This window comes from Martes martes (genome assembly GCF_963455335.1).
Source record: "Martes martes genome assembly, chromosome: 4".
NCBI lineage: Eukaryota > Metazoa > Chordata > Mammalia > Carnivora > Mustelidae > Martes > Martes martes.
Window position 1 is genome coordinate 35,310,256 of NC_137891.1, and position 17,691 is coordinate 35,327,946.

Sequence of the window (17,691 nt, forward strand, 5' to 3'; positions counted from 1 at the left end):
TTCCCATGCAGACTTGAGTTTGAAAAACTTCAGCAGATATTATAAATGTTTGGAACATGAAGGTATAAGCTCAAGCCTGTGAATAACACACACACACACACACACACACACACACACCCACCCCTACATCACTGCTGCTCACACAATTTTTTTAATTAACATATAATGTATTGGGCCTCCTGGGTGGGTCAGTCGTTGGGCGTCTGCCTTTGGCTTGGGTCATGATCCCAGGGACCTTGGGATCGGGCCCCGCATCGGGCTCCCTGCTCGGTGGGAGGCCTGCTTCTCCCTCTCCTGCTCCCCCTGCTTGTGTTCCCTATGTCACTGTGTCTCTCTCTGTCAAATAAATGAATAAAATCTTTAAAAACAAACAAACAAACAAAAAACATATAATGTATTATTTGTTTCAGGGGTACAAGTCTGTGAATCATCGGTCTTACACAATTCACAGCACTCACCATAGCACATACCCTCCCCAATGTCCATCCCCCAGCCACCCTATCCCTCTCATCCCCCTCCCCTCCAGCAACCCTCAGTTTGTTTCCTGGGATTAAGAGTGTCTTATGGTTTGTCTCCCTCTCTGGTTTTGTCTTGTTTCATTTTCCCCTCCCTTCTCCTGTGCTCCTGTCTTGTTTCTCAAATTCCTCATATCAGTGAGATCATATGATAATTGTCTTTCTCTGATTGACTTATTTCGGTTGCTGCTCACACACTGTTATCTTAATCTTGGCATATTTTCAAATAGTCCTATAAAATAAGGAAATTGGATTAAAGAAATGGTTTTTCAGTGTTTATCTGAGTCTCTCAGAGCCGGTGGGAGGGTGGTCTCTGGGCCAATCCACTCAACTAATATGGTAAATTTATTTTTATAATATTACATTTGAATGCTCGAGAAGCATTTAAAAACCCTAGCTTGAGATGATGCAAGATTTCCTCTTGTTCAAATGTCCTATGGCGCTGTGTGTACGTGTGTCAATTGCATTGATTCGGTGTGTATATTTGTAGCTTACATAGATGCATGTTTCGTTTTATTTCAAAATATTAGCATTAACTTATGGCCGGAGGTGCTATTTTTCCACTTTCTGTCCTTTGTGGTACAGCCTAAGGGGCGTGCCCATGAACCTTTCTGTCCTGAATGCATGTGTGATTTTTCAGAATGGCAGTCACTCCTTGGCAGCACGTCCTTAATTGCTTTATCTCCTGCTGCTGTTTTGAACACAAAGCATTTGCAGAAAGTGTCATTGCACATCTTCTTGCATTATCTCACATGCCTGAGCTGTCCGTATATGCATTAAGCTATTAAATATTTTAAAATGGAGAGGCTATGGTTCAGCAGGCAGGCTCAGAGTTGTTCTAATCCTGTTTCTGAATGTGATTTACAAATCCAACATCTTGGGTGATCGCCCATCATTTTTGTGTTTGCATTTTCTTATGTATTGAAAACCGTAATTGTATATTGCCTCCAATATCACATGTAGTGGCTATAGAATTTCAACATGGTAGAGAGTTGGGGGCAGTAATCTTATTGCTGGGGGTGGGGAGTGAGATACGGATTTACTTGTCTTGAAAGTTAATTTGTAAAGGAAGCACACATTGTTTTTCTTATTTTATCAAAATCTGTAAAATTTTCCCAAATTTCCAAAGAAAAATCTTCCAAAGATGCTTTTATTTACAGGATGCAGAAAATTGATAAAATGGTGATGAATTATATCAAAGAACACTCTTTAAAAAAAGATTTGAGTTGGCTATGGGGGAGAAATTATTGGGGCAAGAAGGACCAAAGTTCTTGCCCCTGCCACTTCTTGACATGCTTCTGAGTGAACCCGGCATATTGTGAAGATAATAAGCCAATGGAAGAATTGAGCAAGTGCAAGAGCAGGAGGATTATCAAGCTGGTAGCATTCAGATTTCCTTAAGGTTCTTCTTCTTTTTTTTTTTTTTTAAGATATTTATTTATTTATTTGACAGACAGAGATCACAAGCAGGCAGAGAGGCAGGCAGAGAAAGAGGGAGAAGCCAGCTCCCCACTGAGCAGGAATCCGATGCAGGGCTCGATCCCAGGACCCTGAGATCATGACCTGAGCTGAAGACAGAGGCTTAACCCACTGAGCCACCCAGGTGCCCCTTCCTTAAGGCTCTTTAGAGAAGAAGCGGTCTTTGGTTCATCACTGTGTCCCTAGCTCCTTGCACCTAGTGCAGTCCTTGTCTTTTAGTAGTGATTAAATAAATACTTGATGTGCAGATAAATGTGTAACTCAGATGTGACCTGGGGTCGGTCACTTGTTCTTTTGGGTATACATAAAATGGACTTGAATTCCATCCCAGGTATTCTAAAATCCTAGAGGCTTATGGTCTCGTGGCCCACTCTTGCTCTGATTTCTGGTTGCTCCTGAGCTCATGTGTTTCATCTATTCTCCTCTGTCTGCTCTGTATGGACCCACATGTAGTTTCTTACCCCTTTTCCTTGGTTTCCCCAAACAATTCTCAAACCTGGCATTTGTGGGCAGTAGACTTCTCTTAAGTGTTCAGAGATACCAGCTGGGGGATAGTAACACATAGACAATTTATTAATTTATTTTATTTTAAGATTTATTTATTTATTTGATAGAGAGAGCTAGTGAGAGAGACAGAAACAGAGAGCAAGCAGGGGAAATGACAGGCAGGGGAGAAGCAGTCTCCCCGCTGAGCAAGGAGCCTGATGCAGGGCTCGATCCCAGGACCCTGGGGTCATGACCTGAGCCAAAGGCAGATGCTTAACGACTAAGCCACCCAGGACCCCGCACATAGATATTTTAGGATAAAATATTAGTTTTGTTCTTTGAAATTCTCCTGGGGGAAAAATACTTCCCATTCCTTAAGTGTGGGCTACAACATGATGACTTCCTTCCAAGGAGGACAGTATGGAAATGTGGGTGAAGAATAACTTTATAGTGGAGAAACCTGACAAACACAACTTCAGCCAGGTGGTCAAGGTCAACATCGACAGTCATAACACATTGAGAGTATGTGGTACATTTTCATCTCTTTGATCATCCTCCCTAAACCCCATAACCCCAGTCTAATCATGACAAAACATCAGACAAATCCCAGTAGAGGGCCATCTTATAATATATCTGACCAGTATTCCTCAAAACTGTCAAGGTCATGCAAAACAAGGAAAGTCTAAGAAACTGTCATAGCCAAGAGGAGCTTAAGGAGACATAACAACTCAATGTAAAGTGTTAGCTGGAGCAGAAAAGGGGCATGAGGTAAAAACCTAAGGAAATCTTAATAAACTATGGGCTTGAGTTAGTAATAATGGAGTAATACTGGTTAGTTCACAGTAACAAATGAGCCATACTAATATAAGATATTAATAACAGGGGTAGGGGTACAGTATATATATAAATCTTCAATTTTTTATACATCTAAAATTGTTCTTTTTTTTAAAAGATTTTATTTATTTATTTGACAGAGAGAGATCACAAGTATGCAGAGAGGCAGGCAGAGAGAGAGAAGGGGGAAGCAGGCTCCCCGCTGAGCAGAGAGCCCGACGAGGGGCTTGATCCCAGGACCCTGAGATCATGACCTTAGCCAAAGGCAGAGGCTTTAACCCACTGAGCCACCCAGGTGCCCCTATGCATCTAAAATTATTCTAAAAAATAAAGTCTAATATTAATAATAATTTTAAAAGTCCCTAGTCACATATCTGGAACAGAAAGCTCTCTCTGCCAATTTTCTTTCTTATAGTCCTGGTTAAGGTGCTGGCCCCGGCCTCCTGCCCTACCACATCACTGCCCCTCTCTTCCTCAAACCTCTCCTGTTTGGGGGCACCTCTAAATTTTGTCCCCCTCCCCTATCATCACTAATTTCTTTCATGGAGCACTTTGGGAGTTCTTTGTTCTGCCCTAGCTCACTCAGTTGCTCTTGATGTTATCATTGTTTCTTCCCTCTGCCAGTGACCAAGCAAACTGACTGAGAGGTGGTGGCTAGTGCTGACTCTGATCACTACACAGTGCTTGGGGTTCGGGGCTCACAGTGGTTCCCAGTGTGGTCTAACTTAGGGCTGCTGACTTGTACTGGGGAGTCCATGTTCATTGTGGAGAAAAGGGTTTGCTCTTCTTTCAGGACTTTTTCTCAGTATTAATTACGTGTGCTTTCCTCCAAAACTTAACACTGAAATATTTCTAAACTGAGTAGGTTGGGAAAAAACACTGGGGACACTTGAAAAAGGTGCTTAGCGCTGAATGCTCTGGAAAGAAAATGAATTCAGTGAGTAGCAGATTTCACATTAGCTTTCAAAGTTCATTGTTCCTGCAGAAGTTCTTTTCAGGTTGCAAAGTAGGTTCTGATCCATGTTATTCTTCTCAATTCCATGCCAAGGAAAAGAAGAGAAAAAAAGGGAATGGATATTTAACCCCACATTACTGGAGCAGTACATTGGTAATCTCATTTAATTCCTATGACATTTTGAAGTCGATAGTTTTGTCCCAGTTGTAGATGAGGAAGCTGAGGTGAATGAACTCCGTGTGGTGGTTGGTACAGTCCATGAGTGGGCTCCAGTCTAGAGCCCAGGGCTGCCTGACTCCAAATCCTGTCCGCTTCTCGCTGTGCTGTCTCCTGACACAGCCCTCTATCAGCCTTGGTGTCTCTGTCCCTGGAAGTGCTTGATCCTGTTCGGGTCCCTGGCTTGTGTTTTCATTGTTGCCAGTGCTCTACAGAAATTAAAGTTTTACTTTGCACGTGGGTTTTTGTCCTCAGCAGCATTTTCCTCTTCCTCACATGAACCAGTGGGTTCCTGCTGGGGATTCTGTGAGAATACCTTGGAAAGGTTGTTTGGATCTGAGTCTCTTCCCTAAGGGTCCTCTCTCTCAAGTACAGAAGATGGAATGGCTGTCTTCTGGCACAACTACATAGTTTCTCATACCATTTCTAGCTTTCTCATACATGGTACCTAGAAGATGAAGGGGAAGGGGAGCATAATGGGAGTTAGGTCAGCAGCCTGGTGGAGAAGAATAGAGGGAAGAAGCCAGATCAGTTGTCTGGGGTCTTAGTCTTTCATTCAGCCATCTAAGTAAACAACTGGATGGAGACAAGCCTTTGGCTGGTGCCCACTGTGGGTCCAGTACTACTGTGGCCCATCACGTAACCTTTGTATTCTCAGGAAGGGGGCGATGTTGCAAAGACAGGGGAAGTTAAAGACCATGATAGACACCAAAGCCTTATGCTTTGTATCTTTAGAACCCTTCAGGGCAATGACCTCAGCAGGGGGAGAAATTTAACACTATAACAGGCACAGTTGATCTCACATGGAGGATTTATGAATGTCTTCTGAATTAAAAAGCAAAAAACATGTCCATCAACAGATGAATGGATAAAGAAGATGTGGTATATATCTATAATGGAATACTATGCAGCCATCAAAAGAAATGAAATCTTGCCATTTGCAACGACGTGGATGGAACTAGAAGGTATTATGCTTAGCGAAATAAGTCAATCGGAGAAAGACAACTATCATATGATCTCCCTGATATGAGGAAGTGGAGATGCAACGTGGGGGGTTTGGGGGGGTAGGAAAAGAATAAATGAAACAAGATGGGATCGGGAGGGAGTCAAACCATCAGAGACTCTTAATCTCACAAAACAGACTGAGGGTTGCTGGGGAGAGGGGGGTCGGGAGAGGGTGGTGGGGTTATGGACATTGGTATGTGCTATGGTGAGTGCTGTGAAGTGTGTAAACCTGGCGATTCACAGACCTATGCCCCTGGGGCTAAAAATACATTAAATGTTTATAAAAAATTTAAAAAAGCAAAAAACAAAAGCATAAGCCTAATACAATAATGGCAGAAGTAGAATTCTGTAATATGCCTTCTTAAGAAGAGCTGGGTTTATGTTACACCACATGTCAAGTTTTAGCCCTGAAACTTAACCACTATATGGAATAACATGGTGCTAAAATATGGTTATCTTGTAAAACTATTTGGGGGCAGATAGAGCTTTACTGGTTGGGGCCACACCAACTCTGCAAAATGCTGTCTCTTTGAATGGTAGAAACCTCTCTTCCAGGAGGGGGCAGGCAGTAGCAGTGATGGGAAGTTTGCATGGAAAAAATTCATTATTACAATACTATTGCAGTGCAATACAGTAATGCAGTGAAAGAATCCATGTGACTAAAAAAAGGTTGGAAAGAAAAGTAGAAGTCAACAGAAGCAGTTTAAATAAATGAACCAAACTCCATAATTTCCTTGTTAAGAATAAGTAATAAAAGACATGCAGAAGGCTGTTATCACCTGCATTCTCAGTATCTGCAGAGTACAGGCAGAAATAAATAGGGACTCCTGCTTGGAAACAGTTTGTGTTAGCTAAATTACCTACGGAGATCAACTGATTGGAAAAATAAAGCTAATACGAAATAAGTTAGAGGCAGGGTGCTTAATGTTTATAATTGTATTTATTTATTTACTTATTATTGACATACTGTCATTATTCTGATAGCATGTCAGGAGCTGTATCTCAGTGGCTAAGTCAAATAATTGATGCTTTATTATCTATAAACACACACATGTAATTAGATTTATTTCTGCTTTGTACATTTCCCAGACCTGAAATAAAACTAAGAGCTTGAACCTATTTATCCTACAGAAGGTTGAAAGTGATACAGTATTAGGTTGAATCATATGAAATTGCTATTTTTGTAAGTCAAAAGACGCCAGATAGCAGCATTTCATCTGATTTAATCTAATTTGTGAAAGGGCTTGGTAAATTCTAGATGGGTCACAAAATGTAATGAAATATCGTCCATTAACCGGTGGTAGTTACTGAGGGTGAAGCTTCACATCGGAAGAAATTAAAAAGTCCTTCTTTGATTTATCTTAAAGCAAGGGGTGTTTGTTTGTTTGCTTTTGCCAGGTGGAAGTGGTCCTGGGCTGTCGTGGGCAGTGGGCCCAGCCAGGAGTCAGGATACCTGGGTTCTACTTAGGACTATGTTCAAAGAGATGATAATTAGTGTAATTAATACCTCCCCCCAACCTATAGCTCTCGGTCAAATGCAAGAAGTGTTGAAGGGCTGTGAGAAGTGAGTTTATGGTAGCTAACGTCGTGTCATCACCACGGCTAAGTGTGGGGGAATTTGACTGAGGCTGCTCAGAGCCAGGAGGACGGAATCTCCAGTAGGAGAAACCACGCAGGCTTCTCTGTCCATGCTGAGCCCCGTGTCCGCCAGCTAACGCAGGTGGGGGCTTTCTCCCCTTCATGTGAGAATAGGCCTGCCGAGCTTGATTTAGATAAAAATGAAGACATCCTTTGGATGGCACCGTATTATTTTTTTTTTTTAATTAAAAATATCTCTAGCTGTGTGCTGAGAACAGCAAGGAACAAATGGTTCTGCATGTCACCAGATCTAAGGGAGACAGGTGGTGTTCAGCTTTGCCCTGGGTGATTTCCTCACATGCAGAGAACACCCGCGTTGCCAGATTCCAAGGTGGTTTAAATGACTGAGCCACTGGAAGCTCCCACCTGCTTTTTTTTCCTCTTGTGAACGAACCTAGGAGAATCCCACCACAGAGTGTCCTGCACTGTATTCCAGAACAGCCTGGGGTCTGCAGGGATGCTTACACTGCATTTTGCTAGCAGGTGTTTTTCACTTGAGGCCATGGAGCTTTAAGCAAGCTGCTTCAGGAACAGGCTCATCGGTTCTGTTGACATTTTGGGGTTTTGCTGAGATTTTATTTGGAGGCAGAACATCACTGATGGGTTTTGAAGAGCACAATATAGCAAGCACATGCATGCCATTTGGATTAGCATTTTGTGTTTTAGTTTTGTTTTTCTTTGTTGTACATGAGGAGGGTGTGGAGGGGTGGGGGGATGTGGGGAGTGGGGAAGGAAACTCTGAGCACTTTCTTTGTGCCAGATTATTGTGCATGTATACCATCATGTGTCCCACACACATGCGTCAATTACATCACACGCCAGGTGGCATTATGATTCATATGACAGATGAAAAGACTGAGCTTCAACAGCGAAGCACTCCAGGCAGTTCGATGGTCTCCATCACTGACTTCAAAGAGTTGACCTTTGTTTACCATAACTTAGTCCTAGATGGCTAAAACTGCAGCAGGGATAAAAAATCTATTAGCCACAAAAATTATGTATTGATCTTGTTGGATCCAGAAAGGTTGTTGTGAGATACAGGGGGCCTGGTGAAGTGGAACTTAAGTCTATGTATTTTTTTCCTTTTAAGCAAGTCAAATTGCCATTTGAGGTTATTAACTATTTCTCCTTCCAGCTTTTGTGATTTCCTTGTCTGGGAGCAAACTGTCTTTATTCTGGGAAGTCCCACGTCATGGGTGGGGGGCTTTAGTAGATATAAAGCAAATACCCACCCACTACTCCTTGAATATAACAGGAGAGTTTGGGGCTTGGAGAAAACTGGCTTGGAGCTCTGTGGATGGATAGATGTGGTTGTAAGTTCTCCAAACTCATTATTATGCAGGACAGAAAGTTTCCTGGGCAGAGTGCTGGACAGATTTGCATAAGGCCTCTTAAGGGGCAACCTTCCATATTGTATTTCCCTTTGAGGATCTAACCCTTTCTCTTGGCTAGTGATGTGGATTCCATACTAAGTTGGAGATACTAGAAGGGAGGTTCTGATGTTAAAACTCCTCTCAATAACCTGCCTTGGCAGAGGGGTCTGACCGGAAAATATCTGTGTGTGTGCATGTGTGCATGTGTGCGTTTGTGTGTGTAAATTGTAAGCGCCGTACCTATAAGTAGCTCTAATGCTGGGACCCCAGGCCTGTTTTGGAGTGGAGTGTCCAAGAGAGTGAGGGTGGGAGAGAATCCTCACCCCCAGTTGTCTTACGGGCTGTGGAACGGGCCTCGATTTCATACCCTTCCTGGCATTGATAAACCTGGTTCTGGACCACCCACTGGTTGGCAGGCCCTGGTGCTGGAGTGAGTGGGCTTTTAGCAGAATCACTGTGGGCTGTCTACAGTAGCGATGAATGGGGCACTTCAAAGAGCCGATCCAAATTTTGACCTCCTCCTTGGCAAAGAGATAGTAATCACATCTGACTACTTGGATTGAAGAGCGGTCCCTAGGATTGTCACCCTATACAGGCAGGGGTTCCTCAAGAAGATGGACCTCTCCAAAAGAGGAAGCAGTCCTGTAGTTGTATTGTTTTCACCTCAGAAGGTACGGAAGAAGCACTTTGGTGTTTCCAAATAAATGTCTTTGAATTTCTTAACCCTGTTTGCTCTCCTCCTCTTGGAGAAATGGGAATTCAGCACGCTTCTTCAGTAGTCTCTGTTGTGGGTTATAACACTGTGCATGGATCAATGGCAAAGCTTAAAAATTTTAAGTTCATACCATAAGTAAGCACTACGTGATCACCAACAGATAAATAAGAAGTAGAAATAATTAGGATTTAGTTTGTTCCAGAAATTTTCAGCAGCGGTTTACCAAGCTCTAGCTCTCTTTATCAAGTGTTCCAACTGCTTCTTATCATAGATATGCTATTGTATACTACTGAACACATATGTTCTTTAAAATTAGGATCATGTAGTATATGTTATTTTGTTTCCTAATTTGCTTTCCCACGTAACAGTATTTAGGGTTATTTAATATTTTTCAGAAGTGTGACATTTAGTGGGTGTGTTGTATTCTCTTATATAAATGTGCCGTAATTTATTTAACCAAATTTTAGAAACATTGGCTATCTTCGTTTTACCATTAAAAATAATGCTATGGGGTGCCTGCGTGGCTCAGTGGGTTAAAGCCTCTGTCTTCGGCTCAGGTCATGATCCCAGGCTCCTGGGATCGAGTCCTGCATCGGGCTCTCTGCTCAGCGGGGAACCTGCTTCCTCCTCTGCCTGCTTCTCTGCCTACTTGTGATCTCTGTCTGTCAAATAAATAAATAAAATCTTTAAAAAAAAAATAATGCTATGATGAATATCCTTACTCAGGAATTTCTGTGACCATCTCTGATTATTCTTTAAGGTAGACACCCATATCTGAAATGTCTGGATCAGAAAGCAATTTTAAGCCTCTTCATACTTACGTCAAACAGTTCTAAATGAGAATGGTTTAGCACATTGTTTTGTTTTGTTTTGTTTTGTTTTAAAGATTTTATTAATTTATATGAGAGACAGGGAAAGAGAGAGAGCAGGAATGGGGGTGGGCATGGGAGAGGGAGAAGTAGACTCCCTGCTGAGCAGGGAGTTCCCTGCAGGGCTCACCCCAGTTCCCCAAGATCATGACCTGAGCCAAAGGGAGACACTTAACCGACTGAGCTGTGCAGGCACCCCGGTGTAGCATATTCTTGTCAATATGGTTACTAACCTTTAAAAAATGGTTTACTAAGTTGATTTATAAAATATGAGGAACAACTTCCCCCTTTTAATTTTGATTGCTACTGAGTCAAGCTATTTTATTATACTGATAATTTATATTTTGTGAATTGTCTAAGCTTATTCTTTGTTTCTTCCATCAGAGAATTTATTTTTCATTATTTCATTATTTGCAAGAGTTCTTTATATCCCAGAGATATTGTCTCTTTGTCACAATCATTTCAAATATTTTCTCAATTTTACACTGTTTATTGACATACAGAAGCTTTAATTTTCACATAGTCAGATCTATCCTTTATGATGTTTTTCATTTTATTAAATAATAAGTATTAATGATGTGAGAATAACAGCACATCATTACTATTCTTTACAGATCAGGCAACTGAAAATCTTCTTTAAAAATACTTTTGACCTACTGTTGTTCTTTTATTATGCTGTAGAGGAAATGAATTTTACTAATATACTCTTTAGGAAACCTTTGGAAGCATTCTTGTTCATGCCAAAATATTTTCTATTTTTATGAAATTTAAAAAATAGGTTCCCATCCTTTTTCTTGTAGGACTCTCCTTTTCTTCTTTCAAAGTTAGCCGAGTCCTTGACTGTCCTTATGAATAATTTGGATTTTTATAAATGTTAAGATATTTAGACAAGTGTTTTGATGTTTTCATATGGTACTCGTGACAGAGATTGGCTGCTCACCAAGCTTGTGTCTTCTTTCTCCTAATCACACAGCTAACTATATTTCTCAGGTATGTGTTTTTGGTCGGGTGTGGTATATCACTGGGTTATGGTCAGCGGAATGGCAGCAGGAGTCATGTGCACTAGACATGACCCATAACGATACCTTTTACTAGAGTCTCCATGTCCTTTTTGTTTCCATGGTAGTTTTGGAAGCCAGATGTTGAAGTTGGTGGAGCTACAAGAGGGAAAGATCCTGGATGATGAATCATAACCAATCAGAATCCTGTTATCTTTGTGAGGGAGAAATAAACTATTAGATTAAACCACTGAAATTTGGTTGCAACAACTGGTGTCACCTTAACTAATATTAAATTCTTCGTGGTCAAGTTGGAGAAAATTAAATTTGTATTAGGTGGAAACACTGTGTACAAAAAATATAGATTAATGCAAGCCGATACCAATGTATAGGGACATGTCTAGAGGTATGCTTTCAGGTTATGTCCTTTCTGTAGGTAAGAAGTGGTAAGATGTCTGGAAACTGGAGAATAAAGTACTTAGAAGAGAGCCATGATCAAAATTTTCATGTATCTCAAGGCCTTTTTGGGTGTGCTTTGAGAGAGGAGAATTATGACTAGTGATTAGAAATTATAAAAATATATATTTTAGCTCATCACAAAGAATTCAAAGTAATGGAAATGTACTGCCTTGGAAGGACATGAATTCCCATTCACTCTAAGAGACTGGTAATTACCTGTCATGGATGCTTTTGGTGGGAAGTAGAATTATAAGACAATTCAGATCCTTTCCATACCTAAATTTCAATGAGACTATCAACTACTATATCATATTGTTATTATAATCAACTCCTTAGTTGATCTAATATATTTCCAAATAGTTTCTCTTTTCCTAGGATTATAGGGCTGGTAGAAACCTTTACAAGATGTGTTTATGATGGCTTTATTTGGTTTCACAGTGATGCGGCTTATTGTTCCATCAAGGAACTTTCTTCTAGGCCCACCATTAGGTTTCCTTTCAGTTGCAGGCATAAAGTCTGGATATTTATTGGTTGATATAATGGAAAGTCCATAAGACTGAGGAGTTCAGCAAAGTTTGATTCAGAAATTTGAAGATGTTGTGAACACCCAGATGCTGTCCATCTCTTCCTCTGCCGTTTGCATTGCTAGTTCTATCCTATGGCAGTTCTGTCCTTTAATGTTAGATGACAACAACTGGAGTGACACACTTCCTCAGTCATGGCCTGAAGAATTGGCAGGTTGCAGGAAACAGAAGTGGGGAATATGGTGCATGTTAAGGAGATCTAGAAAATGAAATGGGATAAATGCAGTATGAGGAATGAGAGGTATTTTTTAAAAACAGGAAAATAAGATTAGATATATGCCAAATAATTACTAGGGAAGCTTTTTAGGTTCTGGAGCAGAGGCTTGACATAAAGAAAAGTTTATATTTAGGATGTCTAACCTGATGTTATTTCATTTTGAATAGGGTTGAGTGAGTAGTGGCCATGACTTAATAAATTTACTTTTTGAGGGTCTTTCAGTGATGTGTTGGAATAGTTCATTATAGTTCACAACAGCTTATAAAAGCCAATTTTTAAATTTTCTGAAATTTTGCCTAACAGTTGTTAAATCATTGGTAGCTTGAAATTGATTATGGAGTATTTACACCATGAAAATTGGCAAGCAGTACAAATCAGCACATTTCCCTTCCAGTTTACTAGCACACCATTGATATTGCTTAGTACATCTGGTTTTCTTAACCTACTCCAGGATTATGAGAAATCCTACCAAATAAAAAGGAAAAAGAAATTCAAAGACCAGAAAAATATCGCAAAAAGACTTTATGAGGTTAACAGTCAGTTACTGCTCCATGATAAACAAGCCTAATAATCTCTTCTCCTTCTTCCCAAATGAATAGGGACTGGTTGCGAATAAGTTTATTTCATTTGAAGTAAATACCTCAAAGGCATTATTCTAACCTATTCCTTCTCAGACTTTAGTGTGCATGTCAATTACCTGGAGATCCTACAAATATGAGTTCTAATTCAGTAGATCTGGAGAAGTGCCTGAGATTCCACATTTCTAGCAAGCCTGAAGGTAATGCCGCTGCTGCTGGTCGGGGGACTTTGAGTAGCAAGGCTTCAATCCATAATTTTTAAAATGTGTTTCAGGAGAAAACGGTGAGGGGGAGACTGTTATATAACAGAAATGTTAGATCAGAGGAGTCCTTTCTCCAGGTGACATTTTGCGGTAAGAACAGGGAATTGCACTTTTCATGTCTGGTTCTGGAAGGAAACTGCCTTTGGTTAAGTTGATTAAATGGAAGGATATTTTCCAGGTATAAATCAGGGAAGCAGACTGTTGGAAGCACTAAAAATGATTTGATTGAAGCTAGTTACCAAACAGACCAGCAGCCAAACTGGCTCGATTGGTGCAAACAAATCAAGGAACGAGAGCAAGCTGAATGGAAAGAGATGCTTATCCTTTTTCTTTTGTGTTTATCTTATGTTGTAGGTAGATCATATGTTCTTTGGACGACCCAGGTAAAAAGACAAATGCAGACTCCCAACTTGGGTTTGGCAGACTCTGCCACCACACAGCTTTGTCTATCAGATGCATTGCTTTGTTTTTAACCTTGTTGCCTTGGATCTGTTTTCAAGAGTGGATGATTGCTAAGCCAGTGAATTCAGGGTCATGGAGGAGACTTTCATGAGCTTTTGTGTGGGTAGTATAGACTTCTGCACTTGTCCTGGGAGTACCAAAATGCATGATCCCACAGTTTGGTTCTCTGCTTTAACAGTGTTTCTAGGAGGCTCTCTCTTTGGAGATAAACTGATGTCTCCAGGATTGTAGATTTCCATCCAGGGTTCAGAAATTCCATGAAGACTCTCTGGGTGAAACACCAATCTTTACTGATCTTTTTAAAGTTTCCTGGAATTCTGTTTTGATAAATCTTTCCCTATGGTTCAGGCCAAATGACTGTTACGCTAAAACCAGCCTCTGTTTTGTGTCTGGCAATTATAGAAGGGGGAAAGAGTGGAGGGGCAGTGGAAAACGCAAGAACTCTGCAAAGTTGCCTGGAAACCCCTTGTAAACTTGAGCTAAAGTATAGTTAGCAAATGGAAACTGGAATATCCAGGCAATACTAAAATGAACCTTTCTGAGATGCTGCTAAGGCAACAGTAGTTCAGTTTTTACCAGCAAAGAATTAACTTACCATTGGGCAACCCTGGAAACTTTGACCATGAGCCAGGCAACACCATTGAATTTTAATCCTGAAAGAGACCTCAGAGATGCGCTTACCCACCCTGCAGCATTTATAGATGGTAAACTAAGGCTTAGGGAATTTATAACTAGCTCAAAGTTACCCTGCTAGCTAGCTGGAGGAAGAGCCAAAACTAGGACTTGGTATCCAGATCTTTTTTATTATACCAGAGATTGTTGATTTACTATGTACCAGGTTCTATGCTAAATATTTTACATTTATTATCTCACTTAATTCTCATGAAATTATATGAAACAACTACCATTTATTCATTCATTTATGTCATTCAAATTTATATATATACCTACTATGGGCAAGCCACTGTCCTAGGTGCTGGGGATACAATTAAAGTTACTGCACTCATATTCTTGTATCCTATTGAGAGCAATAGACAATAATTAAGTAAACCAACAAGTATGATAATTTAAGATGGTGACAAGGACTATGGTGAAAATAAAACAGGCTGGTATAATAAAGGGTGTCCGGGGTAGAGGAAGATGACTTTAATTTGAGGAGGTGACATTTGTGCTGACATCTGAGTGTCACTGAGTATTTCAGGCAGAGGAAACAGTAAGTGCAAAGCCCTGAGGGAGGAAGGAGCTTAATATATTCAAAGGGTAGGAATCATGTCAAAGTGATCAGATTATATGGTAAGGGGTAAAAGTGAAATATGGTAGGAGGTATGAAGGATCCTGAAGGCCAAGGTAAAGAATTTAGAAAAGTCAGAAACCTTGGAGTGGTTGGTAGTGGGGGGTGATTAAAAAGCAGAGAAGTGGGGCGCCTGGGTGGCTCAGTGGGTTGAAGCCTCTGCCTTCGGCTCAGGTCATGATTCTAGGGTCCTGGGATCGAGCCCCACATCGGGCTCTCTGCTCAGTGGGGAGCTTGCTTTCCTCTCTCTCTCTCTGCCTACTTGTGATCTCTCTCTCTCTGTCAAATAAATAAATAAAATCTTTTAAAAAAATAAAAATAAATAAAAATAAAAAGCAGAGAAGTGAAATGATCCAATTTATGCTTACCATTGGTCCTTTTCTAGCACTTTCTCATTTTACAAATGAGAAGCAGAAGTACACAGAGGTACTGTGACTTGCCCAAGGTCATTCAGCTGTTCAGTGGCAAGGGTGGCATGCCCTCTGAATTGAACACCTGCAGGTCCCATGCTATGCTGTTTTCCATCTCCCTCCCCCCAATACTCACAGTATTCCTACGTGTAAAAACAGTTATGCTAGTATGTTCAATGAATTTTCTTTTTCTTTCTTTTTTTTTTTTCTTTAAGTGATTGAGCTAATTCCACCCCCACCCCCACCAAAAAATGGGTCAGGGACAGCGTGCTTTACTGCATTCTGCTCTTAAAGGAGTGAAGAAACATGTTTTCCTTATATAAATTCTGATGTTTAAAAGTCTTCTAGCAGTTAATTCAATAAATTTTGTTCTTCTGGTGTTGCCATTACCTTTTGGACACTGACCAGGCTAAGGCAGCAGAATGGTATGGTAGGCACTCGTGCATCTCAGTGGAAAGATACAGAATGTGGAAATTAATAATGTGGCATTTCTTTGGTGTTCCTTCTTGGTGAAACTTGTGAATGAATTGTAAACAAGGTGATCTGAAGGCAGGCTAAGCCCTTGTCCTCTGTTCTTCCTGAACAGTCCAGTCCAAAAACCAGTAGATAGGGCTGAGCAAGGTGTGTATTTATTTAGTGTGCGTGGTGGGGATGAGCATCGTGGGATTAGAGGAAGGATGCTGAAGGGGCTCAGGCAGGATGTTGGAGCTCAAGTTGGATAAGAAGTCTGTCTGCGGGGCGCCTGGGTGGCTCAGTGGGTTAAAGCCGCTGCCTTCGGCTCAGGTCATGATCCCGGCGTCCTGGGATCGAGCCCCGCATCGGGCTCTCTGCTTAGCGGGGAGCCTGCTTCCTCCCTTCTCTCTCTGCCTGCCTCTCTGCCTACTTGTGATCTGTCTGTCAAATAAATAAATAAAATCTTTAAAAAAAAAAAAAAAGAAGTCTGTCTGCACGGTTATGGGGTATTGAAGCTGGAGAGGGGTGAAAAGGATGTCTATACTGGGGACGGGGAAGGCAATGGCAGCAGGGAACAATAGTTGTGAGCACACCCAGTGACCACATATTGGTTTCTAGAAACCATTTTCCACTGAAAGAAACCAGGACCCTTTGGAGAGCTGGCTGATTCCAGAACTCTGGCAGGGAAAGTACAAGATGAACCTGGAACATCATATTATGCCAGAAAGTCAGAGAGTGCTTGAAGAATGATAGAATATGTCAAAAGAACACAGACGCTGGCTTGAAGGGTCTCCTACTCACTGGGATACTTTGAGCATTAAAAAAAAAAAAATGTGCAGATTATAACCTAGTGAATAAAACAAGAATCTTTGAGTCCACATTAGTACAAACATATCCATACATATATAACTTGAAAGCTTATTGAGGAATGGGATATTGATATCTCAAATGATCTCAAAGGAAAACTTACAAATTACAAAGGAAAAACTAGTAGTTTACATTGATGGCAGCTAGGTTCCCCCAGTGAGCATCACCAGTAATGGGACATGTCAAAATTACGTGCCACCTGATCAGTGTAGTGAGAAGAATACAGCATCATTTCTGCAATATTCCTGCCAGAGATCAGAACCCAAATCCAGTCATGAAACTACATCAGAAAACCTCAAATTGGGGACCTTCTTTGAAATAACTGATCTGTAATCTTCTAAAAATGCCAAGGTCATGAAAAATGATGCAGCAGAGGCACCTGGGTGGCTCAGTTGTTAAGCGTCTGCCTTCAGCTCAGGTCGGGCTGGGATCAAGCCCTGCATCAGGCTCCCTGCTCAGCGGGAAGCCTGGTTCTCCCTCTCCCATTCCCCTGCTTGTGTTCCCTTTCTTGTTGTCTCTCTCTCTCTCTCTCTCTGTCAAATAAATAAATAAAATCTGTAAAAAAAAAAAATGCAGCAGCAATTGCAGCTTCGAGGAAAGTAATAGCAATGCAATTAAATGCAACATGAGCTTTTCGAACTGGATCCTTTCGCTAGAAACAGCATTATTGGGACTAATGGGTGAACGGAGGTGGGGTTTGAGGATGAGATGATAACACTTCCGTGTTAATTTCCAGCTCTTGATGGTTGTGTTTTGGTTACAACATAAATGCACTAAAGCTTAGTATTCATGGAGGTGACAGGGCAGAATACTAGCAACTTACGGTCGGTCAAGTGTTCAAATGTACTGTTTTTTCAACTTTTCTATATTTTGGCATTGTTTCCAAATAATAAGTTTTTAATTAAGTAAAAGCAGGCTAGAGGATAAAGGGACTGATGTCCCTCATACGCCATACTGCTGTATTTAAAAAGAAGCTTTGTTTGAGGGGTGCCTGGGTGGCTCAGTCATTAAGCTCTGCCTTCGG

The 17,691-nt window shown here is 41.0% G+C and overlaps 1 protein-coding gene across 3 annotated transcripts in view; it reads left to right on the top strand.

The window, feature by feature from the left end:
• NCALD (neurocalcin delta) overlaps nucleotides 1–17,691 on the top strand; it is a 381,527-nt gene that overhangs the window by 160,686 nt on the left and 203,150 nt on the right. The window lies entirely within an intron of this gene.